We start from the raw sequence: 10,840 nt of genomic DNA, 5'->3' as shown, positions 1-10,840 counted from the left end.
AGCCTTCCCCCTCGCCCACGAACATCAGGGTGACCCCAACAGCCAGCACTGTCAACAGCCAGACGTACCAGTCCGGGTCCCGGCAGGCTGATGTTTTTATCAGGAACTGCAGGTTATCTTTACATTGTGTAGAGACAAAGGTACCCATCCATAACTACTGGGAAGGCACCTGTTACCAGAATTCATAAGTTCCGAGTTTAAAAATAGAGCATTTGTGGAGAAAACAAAATATAACTTTGAATATATTGACCAGTAAGAGGAGAGTTCAACAATCAATCATTTTTTCCACAGCAGCTATATCATGATATCAGTCAGGAAAATCAGTTCTGAGTATTCTCAATATGACTAGAAGTGTGATGCAGTCAGAAAACACTTAAATTTATAAAGAAATAATGGAAGGGAGGTCATCCTGCGGACATGAAAAGGTGTCGGCGAGAATCTCTCTAAAAGTTGTAAGTAGCAACCCAAGTTTGTAATGTAGTCACTCATATGATCTTTAGGAGAACTCATCTATCTTTACTCTCTTAGATGAATAAACATTTCATTCTGCGCTCAAATAAAGTGTAGAGGGAACAACAATACTTATTTCAAACCATATAAGTAATGACTTCCCATTATGCATAGACACAAATATTTTAATTTCATTTATATTCTCTCAATCACTGTAAGATGCAAGTTTTGACTTTTTAGTTCAAGATGAACGTTTGTTAATACTTTAAGCATAGCACTTACTAATTGCAAATTTAACATTAACTCCTTCCTTCCTTGCTTTATGAATATACAACACTAAAGCAATTTTGCATGGAATTATCTGAGTCTGCGTTGCGTGCAATGTTTTTTTTCTTTTTCTTTTTCTTGAAATGAGTCATTTTCTTTTGTTTCTCTGATAATGTAGATCATAATATACGTTTGAAAAGCCGCAAATCCTTGCGTATGTATACGCTCAAGCTTTTCCACACCTGAATACTTGTCGAAACGATACATCTGTGGCGTCCCCCAACCTCCTGAACAGACTAATCCCCAGATAGGATTTGCAAAAGTATCCTTCCCTCTTTTTCCTTTCTATCCTGAAGAAAAAAATGAACACTGCCATGCTGCTCGGCCAGCAGGAAGTGTGCAAGTTCGCTAGGTACAACCTGGGAGTATACAAGGGTAATATATCATAATCTGCCGCGTCAGTTTCCGAGAACTAAATAATGCACAGTTATATTTCGTAACGTTCAACTTCATCTAACTCAGCTTGTGCATACTCACCATTAAGTTAATCACATCAGTGAGCCACATATGCATTTTTTTTTACCTACTTCATTTTCTATTATCATAATTAACCTCTTCAATATTTTACATTCATATCCTCAACTCTTAACCTTCTCACCTTCAGTTCTATATATCAGTTATATATCGATTATTCCTAATAACAATCTCATTATATTTTCATCGATCTGCCTTACACATTTCTGTAACGCATAATAATTTCATTTGTTTCAAAATATGATTTGGTCAACTGCTTCTATAAATTCTTTTTTTCATCATTTTTTCTCTCTTTAGTATACATCTCACATCTCCATATATATATATATATATATATATATATATATATATATATATATATATATATATATATATATATATATATATATATATATATATATATATATATATATATATATATATATATATATATATATATATATATATATATATATATATATATATATATATATATATATATATATATATATATATATATATATATATATATATATATATATATATATATATATATATATATATATATATATATATATATATATATATATATATATATATATAACAGAGGGCTTTCTCAGTGGTGCACTAGTGTGCTTCAGCATTATGCACTTGCATTATCCTTTATGTAAAACACTTCTAATTTCAATTCATCAAACCACACGAAGTTTGTAGAGCATCATTATAGTACTACGTTATCTAAGACTCTGACCAATGTCTTAACTTATCAGGATGCCTTTCCATAATCCTCACAATCCTCCACAAATCGTCATCGCCGAATTTACTGTGTATTTATTTGGAGTGTGAGCTACACAGGTTGCAAAAGTTGTTCCAGTGCCCATTCTTAACTACTCTAACATAGACATTTCTCGCTATTTATTGATATCTAATTTTTACACTCGAACTCACGCTTTTAAGACGTCTTCAACCTTATCTCATTATCATTTTGAAAACCCACTCCTTTCCTCACGATATCAATTAATATTTTTTTATCACATATCATTGTACTTTGCAAGAGGGCAGATCAGCATGTCATCATCTTTCAGTACAGTCACTGGTTTACTACTTTTTGTGAATATACAGTTATGAATTCATTTCATTAACATCTATTTGCCTTTCCATACTTTTTTTTTTACTATATGCTTAAATTCCACTTTTTACTCAATTTAGCTGCAATTTTGTAATTTATCAAAAACATAAGTAGAAGCTGTAGTGGTAACTTGAACTATCTCCTCATCAGACTCGCATTTCGTCACTGATTTGAGGTCTAGCTAACAATACTTCTGTTGCATGAGCTAAGCTAGCACTGTTCCATTAGTGTTATCCCACTCGATGACCTCTCAAAGTATTTTACAGTGATTCAATATCCTAATTCTCCCCTTTATCTGTCTTACTACGTGGCTGAGCGTTTTCTTAATGCTAGACTGAAAAATTCCTTTTGCCTTCACTCTAAATATTTGATTTTATTTCCAGTCGCCTTATCAACCCAGTCTATTTATAGCTTATTTAGGCCTGGACATCACACATACGCTTCCGCGTTTATCTCGGTTTTCAACATGACTCTTATTAAACAATATAATTCACATATTTCTTGCATTACATTTATGACTAACCATTGCCACTATCAATTTTCTAAATATCAAGCAATGTCAATTTTCATAGAACATCATTTTCTATAAATGAAGTACTCACATCAGCTGTGAGGACAACTCGTTTCTTATTTATTTTTATTTTTTTTTTAGTTTTTTATTCATGATGATACAAGTTTGTACCACCCTTCAGAAATTTTCAATCTTATTTCAGTCACTCGCTTCTGTATCAAAGCTACTACTTATATATTAATTTTTCGGCTCGTATGTTTCCTTCATTAATTTTATCGTCTTCTCGCACTTGCTTCTCTCTGTAAATTTCTGCTTAGTAAGTCATCTCCTTTACGTTTCTAAACAACTCATTTTTCGGAATCAAACAGAATCTGCCATTTGTAGGATTAGGTGTTTCATAATGAAATCTTATCCTTACCATCTTCTCCTATACAACTCTGTAGCTCCTGTGTTCCCTGCCGTGGGTCAATCTACGAGTAGCTACTAATATATCACTACCGTCTAGAAGTCAACAATATTGCCATTCTTATACCGATTATGATGACAACACCTATGACATGCTGCACATTTTTATTGTCTTGATATGTGTGTTTCCCTGTGTGTTTCTCCCTCTATTTGTTTGTGTGCCGCTGGTGAAACAAGTAACTGATGACCATTACAAGAGGTCATAATTCCCTTCTCACACAAGCAATATAACTCACCGAACATATTTAAAGATGGTTTTTAATCGGAGCAAGACGGTTTAAGCAATCAAGTAAGGTAGCCACAAAAAGTATGGGGGTGAGAGCTTGTATGATGACAACTTGCGAGCAACACAGATGCAGAATGAATAACTTTACTGCTTATATCATAAATTTTTCTTTAGTACCCAAAATTTTCACAAATTGTTTCAGTATAACCAAATTTCGCAGGCAACTCAACAACAAGTAATTACAACATCAATTGCAACAAATCATTACAACTCTCATGTCACATTTGTCACATCCTATTCTTGCAATATCCTGAATTCTGCATTATCAGTCTGATAATATCTGTCTTTGCAATGTCAATCTATGCACTATTATCTTTGCAACATTATTCTTTACAATATAAATCCCACCAATGCCACCAGTGTCACGTTGCTATGCTGCACGATCTTGCTGGCGTTCTAAGACTGGCTTTTGTGGGTTCAAGGGAACGCGTTTAAGTTTTCATAATTTTTACTTAATTTGTATTATTGACATATATTTACACTCAGACGACCATAGACGACTTCCAACAACAATGAAAAACTACGAGAATTGTTTCATCTCCCCTCAAATTGATTCCATTAAATATCTGGAACACTTCACATTACACTTCGATTCAAATCCCTTCTCATATTTAATACTCAGTGATTAATGACATCCTACACAAACCTCACTACTAATATTCAGTGAGGAAGCTCATCCCACACCTGCCAGAAATGGACATGATTTAAAAAAATGATTATGATTTGATTTTGATTATGGTGTGGAATACTTTTTTTGTTGTGATTAAATGATGATTAGTTTAGTTTTGGTATTTTTGATTACGATTTTTTTTTTTTGTCTTTTTGTGCATGATTTGTATTAGATTATGATTGCAATCACATCTCGCTGTGATTATTTATAAAAAGATAATGATTAGCAATGATTAAGTACAATGCCTAAACAGGTAGCAAACTACATCTATTAGGTGCACTGTTCCATATTTGAGCACAGTAACATAACCGTTTGAATCACTTACTAACTAATGGTATTACAAACATACATAGTGTGCAAGAGGTTTTATCTGTTTTTGCTTTACAGTACAAACAACATTACTTCTATGAATTTATTTCAAATCATGATCACAGGCTTTCACAGCAATAATGAAAACAAAGTATTTCTCTTTGAAAAATATAAAACTTGTTATACACATGATTTCTTATAGGCTAAATTATTTGTCATGTAATGTGTAATTTACTAAGTGTTGGTTACACTTGATAAACATCAACTCCTCAAAGCGAACATCGGTCATTGTGCATCGTTCAGGACGAAAGACTTTCCCAGCAAGAGAAAAAAGTGTCTCAACTGGAGCTGATGATGGTGGGATACACAGATATCGGAGAGCCAGTATAGCTAGTTGAGGTAATGGTGACTGATTCTGTTCCCAGAAGAGAAGGGGGTCACTGTCATCCTCTGTTGTTGGCTGACTCAGGTAGGATTGTACTTGTGATAAAGTTGATGTTAATGTACAGAGGGAAGAGCTCGTTGATGCTGATGGTGTCATGAATCTGAACAGCCTGCACTTCTTTGTAGGAGCCTCCTTATTTTCCTGAAGGGAACGCTTTTCTTCAGTGGCAGTGGACATAATTTCATGTACTTTAGACTTCAGTAGGGATGTGATGAACATGACTTGTTGTGGTGGGCACCAGTCCATGTTGAAGCGTGGGTCTAGGAGTGAAGCCAGCTGAAACATCGCCTTGTCTTCATAGATCTTCAGTGTTTTCTTGATGGAGCTTTTGAGAGTAGTAATCATCTTTGACTTGTGTGTCTGTGACAGTTGTGACAGATCCCAATGTACGACCGCATCTGTCTGTTTGTCCAAAGGTCAACTGTAACACAGACGTAACCAACAGAACAAAACTTCTTATTGAGATGTTCCTGTAGTCGTTGAGTTTGCGAAGGAAGAAGCTTGCTGCTGAGCTCCTTGCGGCTTGGGCTGCTGTACCTGGGGTGGGCCTTGTTAAGAAGAGCTTGAAAGTTAGCATCCTCAATCCTTGAAAGAGGTTGAAGAGAGCCGGCAATAAAGCGAAGGAGTAACTTGTCCATTTCCTTTTGGCGGCGATCACTATTGCACCATTTTTTCCTTGTAATAGATATCCCAAAGTCAGTTATTGGAACAAGGGCTCCACCAGCTGCTGTTGTTACTGCCTCCACGTCGCTATTTACCTTGACATCTGGATGAGGTTTCTCAAAGTAGAATATATATATATATATATATATATATATATATATATATATATATATATATATATATATATATATATATATATATATATATATATATATATATATATATATATATATATATATATATATATATATATATATATATATATATATATATATATATATATATATATATATATATATATATATATATATATATATATATATATATATATATATATATATATATATATATGAAAATTTATTGTGAAGCCGGAGGAGAGGGAGGAATTGAGTTTTTCTTGCTATTTTTATTGTAATTTTTTGGTGTAATATACACACACATATATATGGCATTGCATTAAGAGAGAAAAACACTTTTCATTATGATGTAACGGTCTGGTTAACAGATAATGGCGGCGGCACACTAGGACAATGTCAATGACTGTTGGTTGCTTTTGCTACTGCTTTTCTGTTTCACTATTCAAAATGAGTGGCACGTTGGGGGAGTTTGGTTGTTGAGGAGTACAGATAACAGTTTGGTCTAGCATGTTGCTGCTCACATCACAAGACTGGAGAGAGTACAGGCCAGGACGACCAAACTGATTCCTGAGCTTAGACATATGTGTTATACAGATCGCCTGAAGGAGTTGAGCTACTTTTCACTGGAGACCAGAAGGCTTCGCAGTCAGCTCATAGAGGTATTTAAGATACTTCGAGGTTTCGACAATGTGGACTACGGGTGTTTGTTCCAGCTGAGTGAGGGGCGTACTTGTAACAATGGCTACAACTTGAACTGAAGCGTTATAACAGAGATCTTTGTGGGAACTTTCCTACAAAATCTGCAGTCGTTGAAATGCGCTTCCCTCAGATGTCGTCTATAGTGACTCTGCAGAGTAGTTCAAGACCCGACTCGACAAGGTGCTGCCTAGGCTGTAGATTTGATCTCGTCTGGACATGTGTTTCTAACTTGTTTGAATCTCTTTCAGTACTCCCTTGTATGGGTCATAAGGCCTTCTGTAAGTACTTTTCTTCCTTGTAACTCTCTCTCTCTCTCTCTCTCTCTCTCTCTCTCTCTCTCTCTCTCTCTCTCTCTCTCTCTCTCTCTCTCTCTCTCTCCTCGTTCTCTCATTTTCTCTCCTCTTTCTGGTGGGAATGGCTTGTGTAAACAACAGTGTGGTGAAGCTCCAGCCTTTTGATGAGTTAATATGACAGCAGACACCCACAGATAGACCAAAGAGGACCTATAGGTGTGTGATGAGTACCCACTGATTATGTAGAAGCTAGAAAGTGGTGAAGAGTGACTTGGACTTTGTCGTATTTTACGACTGAAATCAAGAGGCTTTCTGCATAACACTTCCTCATCGCTAGAATTTTCCCCGCGCATGCACAGTGGTTATTGAAGCCGTTTTTATGAAAACGCATGCCTGAGTTGAGCCTCTTCAAATTCCATCACATTGCTAGCCCAATCCCTGTCTATTTACCACACTGATAAACAACAACAACAAAAAAAACTTGAACAAGATGTGTTACCACATGACCATGAAACATATCACAAGGCAACCCTCCCACACCCACCACGCAGGCGAACCAGAACTCACTGCTAACTCAAGGCACCGAGCCCTCATTGCAATTGCCAACTAGGGAATACTTGGGGAAAAACTTCCACAAGCCAGATCTCTAAAAACGGTGCCGCGAACTTGGACTGCCAAAGGTATGGGTGACTAAGGGCGAACTCATTAATATGATCCTCCAGAAATGTCAACCGGAACTTTAAGAATCAGACGAGGACTCGGCCCCCCACACCTGGCGACCCATCACCAGCCTCTACACCCTCAGGTGACCCACTACCTGCCTGCATTAGCTGGTGACCCACAACCAGTCCTTTCATCGAATGATGATTCGGAGGCAGCCCCAGTAGTTGTAAAATTGCCACCAGGGTCGCCATTCGCAATATTGCATGACGTGAGAGTCGCCCCCAGGGGTTGGGGTGATGCAGGGAGGGGGGAGGCATTCACAACGGCATCACCAGGGAGCATGTTAAGGGGGACGGCGACGGCGACACTGACGTGTGTCCTTATCCTTCGGCGGCTATTTAATGACTAAATGAATCAATGATAGTGGGTGGAAAATAATTGAATGGAAAGGGGGTGGGGGGGTGGGGAGGGGACTGAATGCATCAGGCGGCTGGGATCGCTGACGGCTAGACGTGGAAGTCGCTATCACACGCGCGGTTTAGGGGGCTCTGACGGCGCTGGTGTGGAAGTCGCCCTTTCACTCACGTGGATCCTGGAGGGGCAGGATGGTTTGAGTCTTGCCATCGCGTGTTCCCTCCGACATTTCAGTACATTCCAAGGTCGCCACCACTAGATGGTCAAGGTCGGGCGGAAGGGAATGGGGTGGTGGAGGACTGAACGCGTCAGGAAAGTGGGTAGCGACAGCGCCGCGCGGCCGCCATGCGCTAGTCGCACGCACGGGTCCTGGACGGCCTAAGTGGTGAGTCTTGCCATCATGTGTTCCCTCCGACATCTCAGTACATTCCCTATGGTCAAGGTCGCCGCGACTACCCACGCGGTTCCGTTACCTGCCATCCCTTTACCTGGACGAAGCGTATGTGATGGCTGGAACAGGTGGCTGTCACCTTCACTTTCACCGACCGCCAGCGGTGTGGGTGATTTCTCAAAACATTTGCGAATTGAAGGCGAAGAAATCATCGTCATCGCTGTCAATGACGGGCGTAGTTTTAATAACTCTAGGAATCAGCTTCCTATGAGGAGCGGGTGGGGCAATGGGGGGTTTTGGTGTGCTGACATCCTCTGGCGTGTTAGGGGGCATATATATATTTTTTTTTCTGTTTTCCTGCGACTTCTTCTTCACCTCCTGACCCTCATTGCCGCCTACTACCGACTCATCTGACCGCCGCGGCTGTGTTTCGGCGGGTGGCGGCATCAGCGACTCCTTAGGTAGCGGCCGCGACTGCTGCGGCGACTGCCGCTGTGGCTGTGGCTGCTGCTGCGACTGCTGCGACTCCTGTCCTGATGGAGCTTCAGGAGGTGGAATGGTTGGCAGCTGCGACATGTCGTCATCGCTAAAGATCAATTTCTTCTTTGCAGTTTCTAACATTCTCTCCACATCGACATCCTCATGGTCGGCGCGGGTTCGCTTACCCACAACATCGCCAAGATAGATATCAAAGCGGAAAGAGATACGTTCTGTAACAGACAAAAAAAAAAAAAAAAAACTTGCTTGCTCCATTCTTGGAGATGAGGCTTCGACGTCTGACTGGGTTGAGAGGCGATAGCGAAGTGACGTTTATCCATCAGCAATTACCCCTTTCCCACACCCCGCCCCTTTCCCATCCCCCATCTATCTTATTACCGCTTTACAGATGCTATGACATCTCGCTCGGTTGCCGGCTGCGCAAAACGTAGGCATGCAATGTGGCATTTTACGAAATATTACGTAAGCCATACGAGTAATTTTTTTGTCATTATATAGATATTGATGCATAATGAAGGTGGTGTGAATAATGCATATTGCACGTTTTAATGTATGCCAATTCAGTAGAAGGCAAAAGAACATGCAATAAATGCCACACACGAGGGAATTCAACCCCTGAAGTTGATAATTTAATGTGCTAATTTTCATATGTGGACAAGTTTGCATAAAATGATGTAAGACGACGGAATTGTATTTGGGGTGTAAGTTATAGCTATCTTAATAGCCTATGGTCTGACTTTGAAAATTAAGATAAACAGTAATCCAGTGACCCATGGTCTTTGAGTCACTCAATGTATTTAGAATGAAAACGCATGGCTTCGCCTGTTTTCTGGCAAGATTTATCTGCTCTGTCACACGGCGACGGTCGTGACAGCCTAAAAAATAAACTCGATCGCCCAAGATGCCTGCTAGACCGGCTTGTATTTCATGTGCATTCATGACGGCTTATGCGCGGACAATGCAGCGAACGTGACGATAATGATCAATTTCTATGACGCCAGTAGTGTCAGCGAAAAACATGATGATGCGGTTGTGATTACGTCCCTAAGCAAAAGACAGATTAATTCTTAGATTTCCTGATTTATCCAGAGGGATGGCATTGTGCACAGTAGTTGGGAAATTGCCACCAAGGGCCCCATTCGCAATATGGCATGCCGTTAGAGTCGCCCCAGGGGTGGGGTGGGGGTCCCCCCACCCCACCCCATACCTGGGGCGACTCTGACGGCATGCCATTTTGCGAATGGGGGCCCTGGTAGCAATTTTCCGTAGACTTCAGTGGCAGTCCATTTCAGGATGGAGGCCCAGGCTGTAAATTAGTGGGGGTTGGGTGGAATGGGGGTGATTCACGGCAGTGTCACCAGGGGGAGGGGGACGGTGACGGCGACACTGACGGAGAGGTGTGGGGGTGTGTGTCCTTATCCTTCGGTGGCGATGGAATGACTAAATGAATCAATGATGGTGGGTGGAAAATAATTGAATGGAAAGGGGGTGGGGCTGACGGCTAGACGTGGAAGTCGCCCATCAGACACGCGTGGTTTAGGGGACTCTCTTGGCAAGCAATGTAGGTTGCCTTTTCACTCACGTGAATCCTGGAGGGTGGGATGACTGAGTGTTGTTATCGCGTGTTCCCTCCGACACCTCAGTACATTCCAAGGTCGTCGCCACTGGATGGTCAAGGTCGGGCGGAAGGGGAATGGGGTGGGGGAGGCCTGCATGTGTCAGGAAAGTGGCAGGCGACGCCGCCAGGCCCCATGCGGACTTACGCCACCAGGAACCATGCGGGCTTTTTTTCTTTTTTTTTTGGGGGAGGGCGGGAACAGGAAGTTGAGGGCTATAGAATGGACCGCCGCGTGGACGTCACGCGCTAGTCGCCCGCGCGGATCCTGGACGGTCTGGGTGGCGAGACTTGCCATCACGCTTTCCCTCCGACATCTCAGTACATCCCCTATGGTCAAGGTCGTCCCGACTGCCCCACGTGGTCCCATTACCTGCCATCCTTTTACCTGGACGAAGCGTCTGTGATGGCCGGAGCGGGTG

The sequence above is a fragment of the Scylla paramamosain genome, chromosome 39 (assembly GCF_035594125.1).
Source record: "Scylla paramamosain isolate STU-SP2022 chromosome 39, ASM3559412v1, whole genome shotgun sequence".
NCBI classification, from domain to species: Eukaryota; Metazoa; Arthropoda; class Malacostraca; order Decapoda; family Portunidae; genus Scylla; species Scylla paramamosain.
Note: the sequence above shows the minus strand (reverse complement) of the source record.